The following is a 22,138-nucleotide window of genomic DNA, read 5'->3' on the forward strand; positions in this document are numbered from 1 at the left end:
AGGAGAATGATCTCTACACCTCGGATCCGTTTAGTGGATCCCCCTCAATCTTCTACTGCTGCTATGGTTTCTTCTTCGACTGCCCCTCCTCCAAATAGACCTCGAACTGTTGAACCTTTCAATCTAGATGCCCCGGATTTTGACCCTATTGGTTTTGTGGACCAGCAGATCGCACCTTATGGTGCTCTTTCCATGGATGATGTATCTCTCCTTCCTCACTTAGACTTTGTAACTTGGAGTAGTGCTAAGATGGCTCATATGGGAGCTGCTTTGTATCGAACTACCCAAAATCTGCCTCTACATGCTACCAAAGCCTTTATGGAGGAAGCTAAGCAAGAGTTTGATCGGATTAAGGGTCTAAAGGAGGAGTTTGAAGCGGAGGTGGCTAAACTGAAGAAGGAGCTGGAGGGGGAGAAGGCCAGCTCTCTTGCCCTGGCGGCCTCTGTGCAATTGGCTGAGGATGTGGCTTTGAAGCATAAAGAAAGCTATGTCACGTCCTACCGAGAAGTGATGCGTCTTCGTTAGGAGCTAGAGTCGGCACGGGTTGATTATTCCGAGCTCCAGGGTCATCTTGTGGGCAGCGTAACTACTGCTTATGAGAACCTAAAGGAGCAGGTTCAGGATATCGCTCCGGAGCTTATCTTGCTTTATTTAGTTTGAATAATATTGTGAAGGATGGCAAGATCGTTCCCGAGGACCCTGATGATGATGATTTTGAACCTCCCTCTGAGCCTATTGCTAAAGCTTCTGTCGTGTCGGCTCCTTCAACTCCTGCTTGTTCTGTGGCCGATCCTGATTGCCAGATATTAAATCGGGATGACGAGACGGTGGACGCAGTGCCTCTCCAGACTCGCCCTCCTTCACCCTGAGTTGATGCTACTGAGAAGTCTTCTAATGTTGACAGAGTTTTCTTCCTGTTTGATGTGGATAGCCCAGTTTGTGGGCTTTTGAACTCTTTATCTTTGTAAATGGTGTTTTGCTGACTGTTGATACTTTTTTGGGTTGCTTGTTTAGCAACTTTTATTTTGCAAAAAACAAAGTAGTTTCCGAGCTTTCGGGGTTGATTTTGGTGGCCTCTGAGGCTTTGCTATTTATCAAAACTTAGTAGTTTTTATATCATGTCTGCTTGCGCTCGTCTTGGGACCTTCGTAGGCTGGGACTTTGTCTGCAATCCTCGTTTTGGACCTTATTTAGGTCTCTTTTGGGGATTACCTTTTGTAGCTTTATATCTTTCTGTGCCGACTTCATCATGTCGGGCCTTGTCGAGTTACTTGGTAATCCTCTTTTCTTGGACCTTATTCAGGTCTCTTTCAGGGATTACTTTTTGTAGCTTTACCTCTTTTTGGGCCGACTTCGTCATGTTGGGCCCTGTCGAGTTACTTGATAATCCTCTTTCTTGGACCTTATTCAGGTCTCTTTCAGGGATTTATCTTTTGTAACTTATCTTTTTGGGCCAACTTCGCCATGTCGGGCCCTGTTGAGTTACTTGATGATCCTCTTTCTTGGACCTTGTTTAGGTCTATTTCAGAGATTATCTTCGTAACTTTTTGTAGGAGTCTGAATTTATCATGACGGGCTCTTCAAAGTTATAGTAATCCTCTTTTATAAGGTTGGCCAAATCTCTTTCCAGGGCTTTACTTAGAACTTGGGTTGTTGTGGCTGGTCCGACTTTTTGTGTCGGTCAGTCTTTAAGTTATTTTATAGCAATCCATTTTATTAGGACCTCATCAGGTCCTTTCTATGGATCACTTTCTATAACTTCTTGCATTATTCTTGGTGCACAAAATTGTGATCATCAACAATGGTGCCAATAGACTTGGGGCTCTCAAATGTGAATCACACTTTGCCACAACTTCGCACAACTAACCAGCAAGTGCACTGGGTCGTCCAAGTAATACCTTACGTGAGTAAGGGTCGATCCCAAGGAGATTGTTGGTATGAAGCAAGCTATGGTCATCTTGTAAATCTCAGATAGGCGGATTCAAATGGTTATAATGGTTTTTCGAAAATAATACTAAAATAAAGCATAAAATAAAGATAGAGTTACTCATGTAATTCAATGGTGGGAATTTCAGATAAGTGTATGGAGATGCTATGTTCCTTCTGAATCTCTGCTTTTCTACTGCTTTCATCCAATCCTTCTTACTCCTTTCCATAGCAAGCTGTATGTAGGGCATCACCGTTGTCAATGGCTACTTCCCATCCTCTCAGTGAAAAAGGTCCAAATGCTCTTGCCACAGCACGGCTAATCATCTGTCGATTCTCGATCATGCCGGAATAGAATCCATTGATTCTTTGGTGTTTGTCATCACGCCCAACAATCGCGAGTTTGAAGTTCGTCACAGTCATTCAATCCCTGAATCCTACTCGGAATACCACAGACAAGGTTTAGACTTTCTAGATTCTCATGAATGCCGCCATCAATTCTAGCTTATACCACGAAGATTCTGATTAAGGAATCCAAGAGATATGCGCTTGGTCTAAGGTAGAACGGAAGTGGTTGTCAATCACGCGTTCATAGGTGAGAATGATGATGAGTGTCACGGATCATCACATTCGTCGTGTTGAAGTGCAACAAAGATCTTAGAATAAGAATAAGCTTGAATTGAATAGAAAATAGTGGTACTTTGCATTAAAACTTGAGGTACAGCAGAGTTCCACACCTTAATCTATGGTGTGTAGAAACTCCACCATTGAAAATACATAAGTGATGGTCCAGGCATGGCCGAATGGCCAGCCCCCATGAATGATCAAAAGACCGAATGGTCAAGAGATTATATTGTCAAAGACGTCTAATACAGTAGTAAAATGTCCTATTTATACTAGACTAGCTACTAGGGTTTACAAAATTAAGTAATTGATGCAAAAATCCACTTCTGGGGCCCACTTGGTGTGTGCTTGGGCTGAGCTTGAGCTTTACACGTGTAGAGGCTTCTCTTGGAGTTAAACGCCAAGTTGTAACGTGTTTTTGGCGTTTAACTATGGTTCGTGACGTGTTTCTGGAGTTTGACTCCAAAATGCAACATGGAACTGGCGTTGAGCGCCAGTTTGCGTCATCTAATCTCGAATAAAGTATAGAGTATTATATATTGTTGGAAAGCTCTGGATGTCTAATTTTCAGCATTGTTGAGAGCACGCCATTTAAATTTCTGTAGCTCCAGAAAATCCATTTCGAGTGCAGGGAGGTCAGAATCCAACAGTATCAGCAGTCCTTTGTCAGCCTTCTTATCAGAGTTTTGCTCAGGTTCCTCAATTTCAGCCAGAAATTACCTGAAATCATAGAAAAACACACAAACTCATAGTAAAGTCCAGAAATGTGAATTTAGCAAAAAAACTAATGAAAACATCCCTAAAAGTAGCTAGATCCTACTAAAAACTATCTAAAAACAATGCCAAAAAGCGTATAAATTATTCGCTCATCACAACACCAAACTTAAATTGTTGCTTATCCCCAAGCAACTGAAAATCAAATAGGATAAAAAGAAGAGAATATACTATAAATCCCAAAATATCAATGAATATTAGTTCTAATTAGATGAGCGGGACTTGTACCTTTTTGCTTCTGAACAGTTTTGGCATCTCACTTTTTCCTTTGAAGTTCAGAATGATTGGCATCTATAGGAACTCAGAATTTTAGATAGTGTTATTGATTCTCCTAGTTAAGTATGTTGATTCTTGAACACAGCTACTTTTATGAGTCTTGGTCGTGGCCCTAAGCACTTTGTTTTCCAATATTACCACTGGATACATAAATGCCACAGACACATGACCGGGTGAACCTTTTAAGATTGTGACTCAGCTTTGCTAAAGTCCCCAGTTAGAGGTGTCCAGGGTTCTTAAGCACACTCTTTTTGCTTTGGATCACGACTTTAACCACTCAGTCTCAAGCTTTTCACTTGGACCTGCATGCCACAAGCACATGGTTAGGGACAGCTTGATTTAGCCGCTTAGGCCTGGATTTTATTTCCTTGGACCTTCCTATCTAATGATGCTCAAAGCCTTGGATCCTTTTTACCCTTGCCTTTTGGTTTTAAGGGCTATTGGCTTTTTCTGCTTGCTTTTTCTTTTTCTTTCTCTCTTTTTTTTTGCTAAAATTTTTTTCGCAAGCTTTTGCTATTCACTGCATTTTCTTGCTTCAAGAATCAAATTTATGATTTTTCAGATCATCAGTAACATTTCTATTTGTTCATCATTCTTTCAAGAGCCAACAATTTTAACATTCATAAACAACAAGATCAAAAAAATGCACTGTTCAATCATTCATTTAGAAAACAAAAAGTATTGTCACCACATCAATATATATAAAGTAATTTTTGGGATAAATTCAAAACTCATGTACTTCTTGTTCTTTTGAATTAGAAACATTTTTCATTTAAGAGAGGTAAAGGATTCATCTATTTTTTCATAGCCTTAAGACATAGACACTAGAGACTAATGATCATGTAATGAAGACACAAACATAGACAAACTTATAACATAAAAATAAAAAAAAAACAGAGAAAGAAGAGCAAGGAATGAGTCCACCTTAGTGATGGTGGTGTCTTCTTCTTGAAGGACCAATGATGTCCTTGAGCTCTTCTATGTCTCTTCCTTGCCTTTGTTGCTCCTCCCTCATTGCTCTTTGATCTTCTCTAATGGAGTGCTCTTGATGTTCCATGCTTAGTTGGTCCATGTTATAACTCAAATCTTCTAGAGAAGTGTTCAGTTGTTCCCAATAGTTATTTAGAGGAAAATGCATCCCTTGAGGCATCTTAGGGATTTCTTGATGATGAGCCTCTTCATGTGTCTCTTGAGATCCATGAATGGGCTCTCTTGTTTGCTCCATCCTCTTCTTAGTGATGGGCTTATCCTCTTTAATGAGGATGTCTCCTTCTATGATAACTCCAGCTGAGTAGCATATATGGCAAATAAGACGAGGAAAAGCTAGCCTTGCCATGGTGGAGGACTTTTCGACTATTTTGTAGAATTCAAGAGAGATGACTTCATGAACTTCTACTTCCTCTCCAATCATGATACTATGGATCATGATGGCCCGATCCACAGTAACTTTGGATTGGTTGCTAATGGGGATGATGGAGCGTTGGATGAACTCCAACCATCCTCTAGCCACAGGCTTGAAGTCCAGTATTCTTAATTGAACCAGCTTGCCTTTTGAGTCTCTTTTCCATTGAGCTCCTTCCACATATATGTCCATAAGGACTTGGTCCAACCTTTGATCAAAGTTGACCCTTCTAGTGTAGGGGCGTGCATTTTCTTGCATCATAGGCAAGTTGAACGCCAACCTTACATTTTTCAGACTGAAATCTAAGTATTTCCCCCGAACCATTATAAGATAATTCTTTGGATTCGGGTTTACACTTTGATCATGGTTCCTAGTGATCCATGCATTGGCATAGAACTCTTGAACCATTAAGATTCCAACTTGTTGAATAGGGTTGGTCAAAACTTCCAAACCTCTTCTTTGGATCTCATGTCGGATCTCCAGATACTCATTTTTCTTGAGCTTGAAAGGGACCTCAGGGATCACCTTCTTCTTGGCCACAACATCATAGAAGTGGTCTTGATGGACCTTTGAGATGAATCTCTCCATCTCCCATGACTCGGAGGTGGAATCTTTTGTCTTCCCTTTTCCTTTTCTAGAGGTTTCTCCGGCCTTAGGTGCCATAAGTGGTTATGGAAAAACAAAAAAGCTATGCTTTTACCACACCAAAATTAGAATATTGCTCACCCTCGAACAAGAGAAGAAAGAAAAGAAAAGAAGAGAGGAAGAAGAAGAAGAAAATGGAAGAGAGGGAGAGATGTGTATTAGGCCAAGGGGGAGAAGAGAGGGTTGTGTTGTGTAAAAATTAAGAGGGATAGAGAGGTTTATTAGTGCACGAAATTGTGATCATCAATAGCGCCATCAACATGGTACGCTCAATTGCAATCTCAACTCTTTATCACAACTTCGCACAACTAACCAGCAAGTGCACTGGGTCGTCCAAGTAATAAACCTTACGCGAGTAAGGGTCGATCCCACTCGTATGAAGCAAGTGCACTGGTATGAAGCAAGCTATGGTCACCTTGTAAATCTTAGTCAGGCAGATTCAAATGGTTATGGATGATATACGAATAAAGCATAAAGTAAAGATAGAGATACTTATGTAATTCATTGGTGAGAACTTCAGATAAGCGAATGGAGATGCTTTGTCCCTTCCGTCTCTCTGCTTTCCTACTGTCTTCATCCAATCCTTCTTACTTCTTTCCATGGGAAGCTGTATGTTGGGCATCATCGTTGTCAGTGGCTACAATCCCGTCCTCTCAGTGAAAATGTTCAACGCACCCTGTCACGGAGCGGCTAATCATCTGTCGGTTCTCAATCAGGTTGGAATAGAATCCATTGATTCTTTTGTGTCTGTCACTAACGCCCAGCCTTCAGGAGTTTGAAGCTCGTCACAGTCATTCAATCATTGAATCCTACTCAGAATACCACAGACAAGGTTTAGATCTTCCGGATTCTCTTGAATGCCGCCATCAATTCAAGCATATACCACGAAGATTCCGATCAAGGGATCCAAGAGATAAACATTCAAGCCTTGTTTGCTTGTAGAACAGAAGTGGTTGTCAGGCACTCGTTCATAAGTGAGAATGATGATGAGTGTCACATAATCATCACATTCATCATGTTCTTGGGTGCAAATGAATATCTTAGAACAAGAATAAGCTGAATTGAATAGAAGAACAATAGTAATTGCATTAATACTTGAGGTACAGCAGAGCTCTACACCTTAATCTATGGTGTGTAGAAACTCCACCATTGAAAATACATAAGAACAAGGTCTAGGCATGGCCGAATGGCCAGCCCCCATGATCTAAGAACTAGACGTCCCAAGATGAAAAATACAATAGCAAAAGGTCCTATTTGTAGAGAACTAGTAGCCTAGGGTTTATAGAAATGAGTAAATGACATAAAAATCCACTTCCGGGCCCACTTGGTGTGTGCTTGGGCTGAGCATTGAAGCATTTTTGTGTAGAGACTTCTCTTGGAGTTAAACGCCAGCTTTTGTGCCAGTTTGGGCGTTTAACTCCCATTCTTGTGCCAGTTCCGGCGTTTAACGCCGGGCAGTTTTGAGCTGATTTGGAATGCCGGTTTGGGCCATCAAATCTCGGGCAAAGTATGAACTATTATACATTGCTGGAAAACCCAGGATGTCTACTTTCCAATGCAGTTGAGAGCGCGCCAATTGGACTTCTGTAGCTCCAGAAATACCACTTCGAGGACAGGGAGGTCAGAATCCAACAGCATCTACAGTCCTTTTCAGCCTCTGAATCAGATTTTTGCTCAGGTCCCTCAATTTCAGCCAGAAAATATCTGAAATCACAGAAAAACACACAAACTCATAGTAAAGTCCAGAAAAGTGAATTTTAACTAAAAACTAATAAAAATATAATAAAAACTAACTAAAACATACTAAAAACATACTAAAAATAATGCCAAAAAGCGTATAAATTATCCGCTCATCACAACACCAAACTTAAATTGTTGCTTGTCCCCAAGCATCTGAAAATCAAATAAGATAAAAAGAAGAGAATATGCAATGAATTCCAAAAACATCTATGAAGATCAGTATTAATTAGATGAGCGGGGCTTTTAGCTTTTTGCCTCTGAACAGTTTTGGCATCTCACGCTATCCTTTGAAATTCAGAATGATTGACTTCTATAGGAACTCAGAATCCAGATAGTGTTATTAATTCTCCTAGTTAAGTATGATGATTCTTGAACACAACTACTTTTTGAGTCTTGGCCGTGGCCCAAAGCACTTTGTCTTCCAGTATTACCACCGGATACATACATGCCACAGACACATAACTGGGTGAACCTTTTCAGATTGTGACTCAGCTTTGCTAGAGTCCCTAATTAGAGGTGTCCAAGGTTCTTAAGCACACTCTTTTTGCCTTGGATCAACCCTTTATTCTTTTTCTCTCTTTTTTTTGTATCCACTGCTTTTTCTTGCTTTAAGAATCATTTTCATGATTTTTCAGATCCTCAGTAACATGTCTCCTTTTCCATCATTCTTTCAAGAGCCAACATTCATGAACAACAAAATCAAAAGACATATGCACTGTTCAAGCATACATTCAAAAAACAAAAGTATTGCCACCACATCAATATAATTAATTTGTTATAAAATTCAGAATTCATGCAATTCTTCTCTTTTTCAATTAAGAACATTTTTTTATTTAAGAAAAGTGATGGATTCATACGACATTCATAACTTTAAGGCACAGACACTAAGACATTAATGATCATAAGACACAAACATAGATAAACATAAGCATTAAAATTCGAAAAACAAGAAAATAAAGAACAAGGAAATTAAAGAACGGGTCCACCTTAGTGATGGCGGCTTGTTCTTCTTCTTGAAGATCTTATGGAGTGCTTGAGCTCCTCAATGTCTCTTCCTTGCCTTTGTTGCTCCTCTCTCATGATTCTTTGATCTTCTCTAATTTCATGGAGGAGGATGGAATGTTCTTGGTGCTCCACCCTTAGTTGTCCCATGTTGGAACTCAATTCTCCTAGGGAGGTGTTGATTTGCTCCCAATAGTTTTGTCGAGGAAAGTGCATCCCTTGAGGCATCTCAGGGATTTCATGATGAGTGGGATCTCTTGTTTGCTCCATCCTTTTCTTAGTGATGGGCTTATCCTCATCAATGAGGGTGTCTCCCTCAATGTCAATTCCAACTGAATAACAGAGGTGACAAATGAGATGAGGAAAGGCTAACCTTGCCAAGGTAGAGGACTTGTCCGCCACCTTATAAAATTCTTGGGCTATAACCTCATGAACTTCTACTTCCTCTCCAATCATGATGCTATGAATTATGATGGCCCGGTCTATAGTAACTTCAGACCGGTTGCTAGTGGGAATGATTGAGCGTTGGATAAACTCCAACCATCCCCTAGCCACGGGCTTGAGGTCATGCCTTCTTAGTTGAACCAGCTTCCCTCATGAATCTCTCTTCCATTGAGCGCCCTCTTCACAAATGTCTATGAGGACTTGGTCCAACCTTTGATCAAAGTTGACCCTTCTAGTGTAAGGGTGTTCATCTCCTTGCATCATGGGCAAGTTGAATGCCAACCTTACATTTTCTGGAGTAAAATCTAAGCATTTCCCCCGAACCATTGTAAGCCAATTCTTTGGGTCCGGGTTCACACTTTGATCAAGGTTCTTGGTGATCCATGCATTGGCATAGAACTCTTGAACCATTAAGATTCCGACTTGTTGAATGGGGTTGGTAAGAACTTCCCAACCACTTCTTCGGATCTCATGTTGGATCTCCGGATATTCACTCTTTTTGAGTTTGAAAGGGACCTCGGGGATCACCTTCTTCAAGGCCACAACTTCATAGAAGTGGTCTTGATGCACCCTTGAGATGAATCTCTCCATCTCCCATGACTCGGAGGTGGAAGCTTTTGCCTTCCCTTTCCTCTTTCTAGAGGTTTCTCCGGCCTTGGATGCCATAAATGGTTCTGAAAAAACAAAAAGCAATGCTTTTACCACACCAAACTTAAAAGGTTTGCTCGTCCTCAAGCAAAAGAAGAAAGAAGAGAGTAGAAGAAAAAGAAATGAAGGAGATGGAGATGTCTTTGTGGTTTGGCCAAAGGGGGAGAAGTATTGTTTAGGTTGTGTGAAAATGAAGGATTGAAGATGGGTTTATATAGGGGTGGAGAGAGTGGTATGGTTCGGTCATGTAAGGGTGGGTTGGAAGGGAAAATGGTTTGAATTTGAATGGTAAGGTAGGTGGGGTTTTATGAAGGATGGATGTGAGTGGTGAAGAGAAAGATGGGATTTGATAGGTGAGGGGTTTTTGGGGAAGTGGTGTTGAGGTGATTGGTGAATGGGTGAAGAAGAGAGAGAGTGGTGGGGTAGGTGGGGATCCTGTGGGGTCCACAGATCCTGAGGTGTCAAGGAAAAGTCATCCCTGCACCAAGTGGCGAGCAAAAATGCTCTTTATGCCAATTCTGGCGTTAAACGCTGGGCTGGTGCCCATTTCTGGCGTTTAACGCCAGCTTCTTGCCCTTTCCTGGCGTTTAACGCTAGTCTGGTGCCCCTTTCTGGCGTTAAATGCCCAGAATGGTGCCAGACTGGGCGTTAAACGCCCATTTGCTGCCCTTACTGGCGTTTAAACGCCAGCAGGGTCTTCCTCCAGGGTGTGTTATTTTTCTTTCTATTTTTCATTCTGTTTTTGCTTTTTCAATTGATTTTGTGACTTCCCATGATCATCAACCTACAGAAAACATAAAATAACAAAGGAAAATTAGATAAATATAACATTGGGTTGCCTCCCAACAAGCACTTCTTTAATGTCAATAGCTTGACAGTGGGCTCTCATGGAGCCTTACAGATACTCAGAGCAATGTTGGAACCTCCCAACACCAAACTTAGAGTTTGAATGTGGGGGTTCAACACCAAACTTAGAAGTTGGTTGTGGCCTCCCAATACCAAACTTAGAGTTTGACTGTTGGGTCTCTGCTTGACTCTGTTTTGAGAGAATCTTTTCATGCTTCCTCTCCATGGTAACAGAAGGATATCCTTGAGCCTTAAACACAAAGGATTCTTCATTCACTTGAATGATCAACTCTCCTCTGTCAACATCAATCACAGCCTTTACTGTGGCTAGGAAGAGTCTGCCAAGGATGATGGATTCATCCATGCACTTCCCAGTCTCTAGGACTATGAAATCAGTAGGGATGTAATGGTCTTCAATCTTTACCAGAACATCTTCTACAAGTCCATAAGCTTATTTTCTTGAATTGTCTGCCATCTCTAGTGAGATTCTTGCAGCTTGTACCTCAAAGATCCCTAACTTCTCCATTATAGAGAGAGGCATGAGGTTTATACTTGACCCTAGGTCACACAAGGCCTTCTTGAAGGTCATAGTGCCTATGGCACAAGGTATTGAGAACTTCCCAGGATCTTGTCTCTTTTGAGGTAATCTCTGCCTAGTCAAGTCATCCAGTTCTTTGGTGAGCAAAGGGGGTTCATCCTCCCAAGTCTCATTACCAAATAACTTGTCATTTAGCTTCATGATTGCTCCAAGGTATTTAGCAACTTGCTCTTTAGTGACATACTCATCCTCTTCAGAGGAAGAATACTCATCAGAGCTCATGAATGGCAGAAGTAAATCCAATGGAATCTCTATGGTCTCTGTGTGAGCCTCAGATTCCCATTGTTCCTCATTAGGGAATTCATTGGAGGCCAGTGGACATCCATTGAGGTCTTCCTCAGTGGCGATCTCTGCCTCTTCCTCCTCTCCAAGTTGGCCATGTGGGTCATGTTAATGGCCTTGCATTCTCCTTTTGGATTCTCTTCTGTATTGCTTGGAAGAGTACTAGGAGGGAGTTCAGTAATTTTCTAGCTCAGCTGTCCCACTTGTGCCTCCAAGTTTCTAATGGAGGACCTTGTTTCAGTCATGAAACTTTGAGTGGTTTTGATTAGATCAGAGACCATGGTTGCTAAGTTAGAATGGCTCTGCTTAGAATTCTCTGTCTGTTGCTGAGAAGATGATGGAAATGGCTTACCATTGCTAAACCTGTTTCTTCCACCATTATTGTTGTTGAAACCTTGTTGAGGTCTCTGTTGATCCTTCCATGAGAGATTTGGATGATTCCTCCATGAAGGATTATAGGTGTTTCCATAGGATTCTCCCATGTAATTCACCTCTTCTATTGAAGGATTCTCAGGATCATAAGCTTCTTCTTCAGATGAAGCGTCCTTAGTACTACCTGGTGCAGCTTGCATTCCAGACAGACTTTGAGAAATCATATTGACTTGTTGAGTCAATATTTTGTTCTGAGCCAATATGGCATTCAGAGTATCAATCTCAAGAACTCCTTTCTTTTGATTGTCCCATTGTTCACAGGATTCCTTTCAGAAGTGTACATGAATTGGTTATGAGTTCTTGAGCTTCTGCAGGCGTCTTCTTCAGATGAAGAGATCCTCCAGCAGAGCTGTCTAATGACATCTTGGACAGCTCAGACAGACCATCATAGAAGATACCTATGATGCTCCATTCAAAAAGCATGTCAGAAGGGCACTTTCTGATCAATTGTTTGTATCTTTCCCAAGCTTCATAGAAGGATTCACCTTCCTTCTGTCTGAAGGTTTGGACTTCCACTCTAAGCTTACTCAATTTTTGAGGTGGAAAGAACTTTGCCAAGAAGGCATTGACTAGCTTTTCCCAAGAGTTCAGGCTTTCTTTAGGTTGTGAGTCCAACCATATCCTAGCTCTGTCTCTTACAACAAAAGGGAATAGCATATGTCTGTAGACCTCAAGGTCAACCCCATCTTGACAATGTCATAGATTTGCAAGAACTCAGCTAAAAACTGATGAGGATCTTCCAATGGAAGTCCATGGAACTTGCAATTCTGTTGCATCAGAGAAACTAATTGAGGCTTAAGCTCAAAGTTATTTGCTCCAATGGTAGGGATAGAGATGCTTCTCCCATAGAAGTCGGGAGTAGGTGCAGTAAAGTCACCCAGTACCTTCCTTGCATTGTTGGCATTGTTGTTGTTTTCGGCTGCCATGTCTTCTTCTTGTTTGAAGATTTCTGTTAGGTCCTCTACAGAGAGTTGTGCCTTAGCTTCTCTTAGCTTTCACTTCAAGGTCCTTTCAGGTTCAAGGTCAGCCTCAACAAGAATGCTTTTGTCTTTGCTCCTGCTCATATGAAAGAGAAGAAAATAAGAAAATATGGAATCCTCTATGTCACAGTATAGAGATTCCTTGAGGTGTCAGAGGAAAAGAAAAATGGAAGGAAGAGGTAGAAAATTTGAACTTATCAAGGAAAGATGGAGTTCGAATTGTGCATTGAGGAGTAGTGTTAGTCCATAAATAGAAGGATGTGAGAAGAAGGGAAGAAATTTTCGAAAATTAAGTAAAATATTTTAAAAACATTTTGAAAAACACTAATTGATTTTTGAAACCAAGAGTGGAAAAGAAATCAAGTGATTTTTGAAAAAGATTTTGAAATTAGAAAGTAAAAAGATATGATTGAAAACTATTTTGAAAAAGATGTGATTAAAAAGATATGATTTAAAAGTTATGGTTTTTTAAAAAGATGTGATTGAGAAGATATGATTTGAAAAACAATTTAAAAAGATTTGATTTTGAAAATTAATGACTTGGCTAACAAGAAAATATATGATTCAAACATTAAACCTTTCTCAACAGAAAAGGCAACATACTTGAAATGTTGAATCAAATCATTAACTGATAGCAAGTATTTTTGAAAATGGAAAGAAATTGATTTTGAAAACATATGATTGAAAATATATGATTTGAAAAAATTTGATTTTGAAAAAAATTTGAAAACCTGAAAAAAAATTTGAATTAAAACCAGAATTTTCCCTCTTATGCCATCCTGGCGTTAAACGCCCAGAATGGTATCCATTCTGGCATTTAACGCCCAAAGCTCTACCCTTTTGGGCGTTAAACGCCCAGCCAGGCACCCTGGTTAGTGTTTAAACGCCAGTTTTCCTTCTTCATTGGGCGTTTTGAATGCCCAGCCTTTTTCTGTGTAATTCCTCTGCTATATGTTCTGAATCTTCAATTCTCTGCATTATTGACTTGAAAAGACACAAATTAAAAATTTTTGGATTTTTAATAATCAAACTGTAACTAAAATCAAATAACAATGCATGCAAGACACCAAACTTAGCAGTTTGTATACCATCGACACTAACAAAATGAGAATGCATATGAGAAACAACAAAACACTCAAGACAAGAGAATTTAAAGATCAGAACAAGGAAATCATCAAGAACAACTTGAAGATTAATGAAGACACATGCATGAATGCAAGAAGAATAGAAACATGCAATTGACACCAAACTTATAATGAGACACTAGACTCAACAAGAAACATAAAATATTTTTTTATTTTTATGATTTTGTAATTTTTTTGGTTTTTTCAAAAATTAAGTGGAAAAGAAAATAAAGATATCAAAATTCTTATTGAGAATTCCAGGAATCATGCAATGTTAGTCTAAAGCTTTAGTCTAAAGGAATTAGACATGGCTAGCCAAGCTTCAGCAGAACATTGCATTCAAGAGCTAAATTGATGAGAATCAATCAGCTTTGGTGATGATAAGAACATCACCTTGAAACACTAGAATTCATTCTTAAGAACTCTGAAGAAAAATACCTAATCTAAGCAACAAGATGAACCGTCAGTTGTCCAAACTCAACAATCCCCGGCAACGGCGCCAAAAACTTGGTGCACGAAATTATGATCATCAATAGCGCCATCAACATGGAACGCTCAATTGCAATCTCAACTCTTTATCACAGCTTCGCACAACTAACCAGCAAGTGCACTGGGTCGTCCAAGTAATAAACCTTACGCGAGTAAGGGTCGATCCCACGGAGATTGTTAGTATGAAGCAAGCTATGGTCACCTTGTAAATCTTAGTCAGGCAGATTCAAATGGTTATGGATGATATACGAATAAAGCATAAAGTAAAGATAGAGATACTTATGTAATTCATTGGTAAGAACTTCAGATAAGCGAATGGAGATGCTTTGTCCCTTCCGTCTCTCTGCTTCCCTACTGTCTTCATCCAATCCTTCTTACTCATTTCCATGGCAAGCTGTATGTTGGGCATCACCGTTGTCAGTGGCTACAATCCTGTCCTCTCAGTGAAAATGTTCAACGCACCCTGTCACGGCACGGCTAATCATCTGTTGGTTCTCAATCAGGTTGGAATAGAATCCATTGATTCTTTTGCGTCTGTCACTAACGCCCAGCCTTCATGAGTTTGAATCTCATCACAGTCATTCAATCATTGAATGCCACCATCAATTCTAGCTTATACCACGAAGATTCCGATCAAGGGATCCAAGAGATAAACATTCAAGCCTTGTTTGCTTGTAGAACAGAAGTGGTTGTCAGGCACTCGTTCATAAGTGAGAATGATGATGAGTGTCACATAATCATCACATTCATCATGTTCTTGGGTGCAAATGAATATCTTAGAACAAGAATAAGCTGAATTGAATAGAAGAATAATAGTAATTGCATTAATACTTGAGGTACAGCAGAGCTCCACACCTTAATCTATGGTGTGTAGAAACTCCACCGTTGAAAATACATAAGAACAAGGTCTAGGCATGGCCGAATGGCCAGCCCCCATGATCTAAGAACTAGACGTCCCAAGATGAAAAATACAATAGCAAAAGGTCCTATTTGTAGAGAACTAGTAGCCTAGGGTTTACAGAAATGAGTAAATGACATAAAAATCCACTTCCGGGCCCACTTGGTGTGTGCTTGGGCTGAGCATTGAAGCATTTTCGTGTAGAGACTTCTCTTGGAGTTAAACACCAGCATTTGTGCCAGATTGGGCGTTTAACTTCCATTCTTGTGCCAGTTCCGGCGTTTAACGCCGGGCAGTTTTGAGCTGATTTGGAAAGCCGGTTTGGGCCATCAAATCTCGGGCAAAGTATGGACTATTAAACATTGCTGGAAAGCCCAGGATGTCTACTTTCCAATGCAATTGAGAGTGCGCCAATTGGGCTTCTGTAGCTCCAGAAAATCTACTTCGAGTGCAGGGAGGTCAGAATCCAACAGCATCTACAGTCCTTTTCAGCCTCTGAATCAGATTTTTGCTCAAGTCCCTCAATTTCAGCCAGAAAATACCTGAAATTACAGAAAAATACACAAACTCATAGTAAAGTCCAGAAAAGTGAATTTTAACTAAAAACTAACAAAAATATAATAAAAACTAACTAAAACATACTAAAAATATACTAAAAACAATGCCAAAAAGTGTATAAATTATCCGCTCATCATTTATATAGTGGGGGAAGAGGGGTTAAGGTTCGGCCATATTGGGTGGGTTTGGGTGGGAAAGTAATTTTGAATTTTGAAGGTTGGTGGGGTGTATGGGGAAGAGTGGATGGATGTGAGTGGTGAAGAGGTAATGGGGAAGAGAGATTGAAGTGATTGGTGAAGGATTTTTAGGGAAGAGTGTTATTGGGTTGTGTGAAGAAGAGAGAAGGTAAGTTATGGTAGGTGGGGATCCTGTGGGGTCCACAGATCGTTAGATGATCCTGTGGGGTCCACAGATCCTGAGGGGTCAAGGATTTACATCCCTGCACCAATGAGGCGTGTAAAACACCCTCTGCATGCAATCCTGGCGTTCAACACCAGATTGAAACTTGTTTCTGGCATTGAACGCCAGCTTCATGCTTGTTTTGGGTGTTCAACGCCCATCTGCAGCATGTTTCTAGCATTAAACACCAGTTCCATGCTTGTTTCTGGCGTTTAACGCCAGCTTTCCTCAGGGTGCAATCATGGCGTTTAAATGCCAGAATGCTACTTGTTTCTGGCATTCAACGCCAGAAAGATGCTCTGTTCTAGCGTTGAACGCCAGCCAGATGCTCCTAATTGGCGTTTAAATGCCAGTAAGCCCTTCCTCTAGGGTGTGCTGTTTCTTCTGCTTTTTTTTTATTCTGTTTTTTTTTATTTTAGTATTTATTTTGTGACTCCATATGATCATGAACCTAATAAAACATAAAAGAATAATAAAAATAAAATTAGATAAATAAAAATTGGGTTGCCTCCCAATAAGCACTTCTTTAATGTCAATAACTTGACAGTGGGCTCTCACGGAGCCTCACAGGTGATCAGGTCAATGTTGTTGACTCCAAACACCAAACATAGAGTTTGAATGTGGGGGTTCAACACCAAACTTAGAGTTTGGTTGTGGCCTCCCAACACCAAACTTAGAGTTTGATTGTGGGGGTTTTGTTTGACTCTGTATTAAGAGAAGCTTTTCATGCTTCCTCTCCACGGTTGCAGAAGAAGATCCTTGAGATTTAAATACAAGGTAGTCCCCATTTAATTGAAGGACTAGCTCTCCTCTGTCAACATCAATCACAGCTCCTGCTGTGGCTAGGAAAGGTCTTCCAAGGATGATGCATTCATCCTCCTCCTTCCTAGTGTCTAAGATTATGAAATCAGCAGGGATGTAAAGGCTTTTAACCTTTATTAACACGTCCTCTACTAATCCATATGCTTGTCTTATTGACTTGTCTGCCATCTCTAATGAGAATATGGCAGGCTGTACCTCAATGATCCCTAGCTTCTCCATTACAGAGAGTGGCATAAGGTTTATGCCTGACCCTAGGTCACAAAGAGCCTTTTCAAAGGTCCTGGTGCCTATAGTACAAGATATTAAGAATTTACCAGGGTCTTGTTTCTTTTGAGGTAGAGCTTGCTGAACCCATGTATCTAGTTCACTAATATGCAAGGGAGGTTCATCTTCCCAAGTCTCATTACCAAATAAATTGGCATTCAGCTTCATGATAGCTCCCAGATATTGAGCAACTTGCTCTCCAGTTACATCTTCAACATCTTTAGAGGAAGAATAGTCTTTAGAGCTCATGAATGGCAGAAGGAGGTTTAATGGGATCTCTATGGTCTCTGTATGAGCCTCAGATTCCTTTAGGTCCTCAATAAGAAACTCCTTCTTGTCTGGGAGACGTCCCATGAGGTATTTCTCATTGGGATTCACGTCCTCCCTTTCCTCCTTGGATTCGGCCATATTGACAATATCAATGGCCTTGCACTCTCTTTTTGGATTTTCTTCAGTATTGTTTGGGAGAGTACTAGGAGGAGTTTCAGTGACTTTCTTACTCAGCTGGCCCACTTGTGCCTCCGAATTTCTGATGGAGGACTTTGTTTCACTCATGAAACTTAAAGTTGCCTTAGACAGATCAGATACTATGTTTGCTAAGTTAGAGGTGCTCTGCTCAAAATTCTCTGTCTGTTGCTGAGAAGATGATGGAAAAGGCTTGTTATTGCTGAGCCTATTTCTTCCACTATTATTAAAGCCTTGTTGGGGCTTTTGTTGATCCTTCCATGAGAAATTTGGATGATTTCTCCATGAAGAATTATAGGTGTTCACATAAGGTTCACCCATGTAATTTACCTCTACCATTGCAGGGTTCTTAGGACCATAATCTTGTTCTTCAGAAGATGCCTCTTTAGTACTGTTGGATGCATTTTGCCATCCATTCAGACTTTGAGAAATCATGTTGACTTGCTGAGCCAACATTTTGTTCTGAGCCAATATGGCATTCAGAGCATCAATCTCAATAACTCCCTTCCTCTGAGGTGTCCCATTATTCACAAAATTCCTCTCAGAAGTGTACATGAACTGGTTATTTGCAACCATGTCAATAAGTTCTTGAGCTTCTGCAGGCATTTTCATTATGTGAATGGATCTACCTGCAGAATGGTCCAATGACATCTTAGAGAATTCAGATAGACCATAATAGAATATATCCAGAATGGTCCATTCTGAAAGCATTTCAGGAGGTCACTTTTTGGTCATCTGCTTGTATCTTTCCCAAGCTTCATAGAGGGATTCACCATCTTTTTGTTTGAAGGTCTGAACATCCACTCTAAGCTTGCTCAGCTTTTGAGGAGGAAAAACTTAGCCAAGAAGGCTGTGACTGATGGTGTTTTTGTGGAAAAATGAATTTCCAACACACATAACTCACCGGCAAGTGTACCGGGTCGCATCAAGTAGTAATAACTCACAAGAGTGAGGTCGATCCCACAGGGATTGATGGATCAAGCAACTTTAGTGGGTGATTAGTTTAGTCAAGCTAACATTGGTGAGTAAGAATTGTTGCAGCAGAATGTAAATAGCGGTGAACTTAAATTGCAGAATGTAAATAGGCAAGAAGCTTAAAGAGTAAGCAATGTAAATTGCAGAAACTTAAATGACAAGAAATGTAAATTGCAGTAAATATAAAGAGGAATGGGAACAAGGAGATTAAAGCAAGCAGCAAGCAGAACTTGGAACAATTGCATAAGAATTAAATTGCATGAAAAGTAAAAGGACTTGGGTGCTGGGAATTAAAATTCAACAAGAGAATGTAAGGAGCAATCAAGCAGAAGAGTAACTTGCAACAAATCTTAAACAGAAAGCAGAATTGCTTGAAGAAGCAAACAGAAATTAAATTCAGTTTAATTGCCAAATGAGATTGAAGATCTCAGGAAATCAAAGAGATTAGAAAACAAGTCTAGATCTCAATTCCTTCCTTGATCCAACCAAGAACAATTGCAAAAGGAAAGAAGATGAAAGCAGTAAAGAGAGTTTTGGTTCAAATCCTTAATTCACTTGAATTATGCAGAAAAATAACAAGAGAAGTTGCAGATGGAGAATGAAAATAGAATTTCTTCCAATCTCCACCCAAGATTCAAAACAGAAAATGAAAACTAAAGGAGAGAGCTATCTATTCCTAATGCTCCCTATTGGAGCCAACCTTCTTAATCGAGCTCTCTTTTTGAAATGAGAGTGATGCCTTTATATAGGCTTTTTACAAAATGAAAATAAAATGAAATTGAAATTAAAAACAAATTCACAAAATGAAATTCCTAATCTAGCTTCTCTGTGTGCATTTGAGTCATGTTCAGTGGGCTTTTTGATTTGGTGGAGAATGGGTCTTGGATGGCCTTGGTTCAATTGGTGAAGATTTGAGTTCAAAGGGAATTTTAATTGAATTTTGGCCCATGGGTGTTCCCAGGAGGCTGCCCTGCCCTTGTGGAGGGCAGAGCAGGGAAATTGTGTGATGAAGTATGTTGCGTGCCAAGTGTGGGATAAGCATCAGGATGCTGTCCTGCCCTTGTGGAGGGCAGGGCAATGTTGCCATGGTGCACCTTGCCTCCCTGCCCGTGCGTGCTTGCTGTTGGCCGTGCCAAGGATGTGCACTATGCATGCCCATGTGCGTGCCAAGGAATGTTGCTCTGCTCTCCTTGTGGGCAGTGCAAAGCTTTCCTTGTTCTTGGGTGAAGTCCCAAGTTCGAACCTTGGTGAAAGCACTCCACTCAAATTTTCTTACATTTTCTTTGGGAGAGAGCACGATACTGCCCTCCAAGAGAGCTGTCTGCTCTCCTTGAGGGCAGCATTTCCTTGGTTTCCTTGTGTCTCCCTCTTCGAGCCTTGGTGGAAGCATTTTGGTTTATTTTCACTTATTTTTAGCCCTTAAAAATGCCTTTCACTCATGCCTCAATTGTACTCCAAATATGGATTACTATAGATCATTGGAAAGCTCTAAATGTCAGCTTTCCAACGCAACTGGAAGCACATCAATCGGACGTCTGTAGCTCAAGTTATAGCCCTTTGAAGTAGGCATGGTCATGTTGTGAACGCTCAGATTTTAACTTAGCGAAAATTTGCTTCCAACTTCACTTTGATTTGGTCATGGGCAGTGTGCGTGCTGGTTGCTTCCTCTTTTGATTTGGTCATGGGCCACACTTTTAAAAGCGTGGCCTAAGGCTCCAAAGTGTGCCCCAACTTCAAAGTGTGCTCCAAAGCTCTTTTTTCCTCTTTTTTTGTGCTTCTTTGCTTCTTTTTCTTCTTATTTCCTACAAGATTTATAAAATTAAAAGATCAAGGAAATCTTCCAATTAAGCACAAAAGAATGCAATATTTAAGCACTAATCATTAATTTCTTGTATGAAAAAGCATAGAAAAATAGGTATATGATGACTTGTCATCAGTGACCAGCTTATCCCAAGAGTCTAGGCTATCTTTAGGTTGAGAGTCCAACCATATTCTAGCCCTGTCTCTTACAGCAAAAGGGAAAAGCATGAGCCTATAGACTTCAGGATCTACTCCATTAGTCTTAACAGTCACACAGATCTGCAAGAATTCAGTTAAAAACTGATAGGGATCTTCTGATGGAAGTCCATGGAACTTGCAGTTCTATTGCATCAGAGGAACTAGTTGAGACTTCAGCTCAAAATTGTTTACTCTAATGGCAGGAATTGAGATGCTTCTTCCATCAAATTTGGAAGTATGTGTAGTATAATCACCAAGCATCCTACTTGCATTATTGTTGTTGGGTTCGGCTGCCATATCCTTTTCTTGTTCAAAAATTTCAGTAAGGTTGTCTCTGACTTGTTATAATTTAGCTTCTCTTAGTTTCTTCTTTAGAGTCCTTTCAGGTTCAGGATCAGCTTCAACAAGAATGCCTTTTTCCTTGTTCCTGCTCATATGAAAGAGAAGAGAACAGAAAAGGAAGAGGAATCCTCTATGTCACTGTATAGAGATTTCTTTATGTTAGTAGAAGAAGAAAGGAATAGAAGAAGGAGAAGAGTTAAGAATCCAAACACAAGGGGGAGGATAGGTTCGAATTCTTGAGATGAGGAGAAGTGTTAGTAAATGAATAAAAAAATAGAATAAGATGAGAGAAGGAGAAATTCAAAAATAATTGTTGAAAAAGAGTTAGTGATTTTCGAAAATTAAAGGGGAAATAAAATTAAAATTAAAATTTGAAACAATTAATTAGTTAAAAGAATTTTGAAAAAGAGGGAGATGTTTTTCGAAAATTTAGAGAGAAAAGTAGTTAGGTGGTTTTGAAAAAGATAAGAAACAAACAAAAAGTCAATTAGTTGGTTGAAAAAGATTTGAAAAAGATATTTTCAAAAGATATTATTGAAAAAGTTATTTTGAAAAAGATTTAATTTCAAAATTTAAAATTGATTACTTGACTAACAAGAAACTAAAAGATATGATTCTAGAACTAAAGATTGAACCTTTCTTAACAAGAAAGTAACAAACTTCAAATTTTTGAATCAATCACATTAATTGTTAGTAAAGTTTTCGAAATTTTGAAATAAAGATAAGAAAAAGATTTTGAAAAATAATTTTAAATTTTGAAAATCATAAAAGAAAAATGAAAAAGATTTGATTTTTATGAAAAAGTTTTGAAAAGATAAGATTTTTAAAATTGAAAATTTGACTTGACTGATAAGAAATAGCTAAGTTTTAAAATTTTTTATCTAAGTCAACTCAAATTTTCGAAATTTATAAGAAAATTAAGGAAAAGATAATTTTTTTATTTTTTTAATTTTTAATGAGGAGAGAGAAAAACAACAAAAATGACTCACAACATGAAAATTATGAATTAAAACACATGATGCATGCAAGAACACTATGAATGTCAAGATGTTCACCAAGAACACTTTGAATGTCAAGATGAACATCAAGAACATATTTTTAAAAAAATTTCAAGAAAAGAAAAACATGCAAGACACTAAAGTTAGAAATTTTTAATGCTTAGACACTATGAATGCAAGAATGCAT

General features: G+C 39.5%; 2 non-coding genes across 2 annotated transcripts; both read left to right on the plus strand.

The window, feature by feature from the left end:
- Nucleotides 1-12,056: 12,056 nt before the first annotated feature.
- Nucleotides 12,057-12,164, plus strand: LOC112713808 (small nucleolar RNA R71). Its single transcript, XR_003158769.1, has one exon. It is a non-coding gene; the product is annotated as a small nucleolar RNA R71 (small nucleolar RNA).
- A 6,179-nt stretch (nucleotides 12,165-18,343) lies between these two features.
- On the plus strand, nucleotides 18,344-18,451 carry LOC112713865 (small nucleolar RNA R71). Its single transcript, XR_003158826.1, has one exon. It is a non-coding gene; the product is annotated as a small nucleolar RNA R71 (small nucleolar RNA).
- The last annotated feature ends 3,687 nt before the right edge of the window (nucleotides 18,452-22,138 follow it).

The sequence above is a fragment of the Arachis hypogaea genome, chromosome 9 (genome assembly GCF_003086295.3).
Source record: "Arachis hypogaea cultivar Tifrunner chromosome 9, arahy.Tifrunner.gnm2.J5K5, whole genome shotgun sequence".
In the NCBI taxonomy this organism is placed as follows: Eukaryota; Viridiplantae; Streptophyta; class Magnoliopsida; order Fabales; family Fabaceae; genus Arachis; species Arachis hypogaea.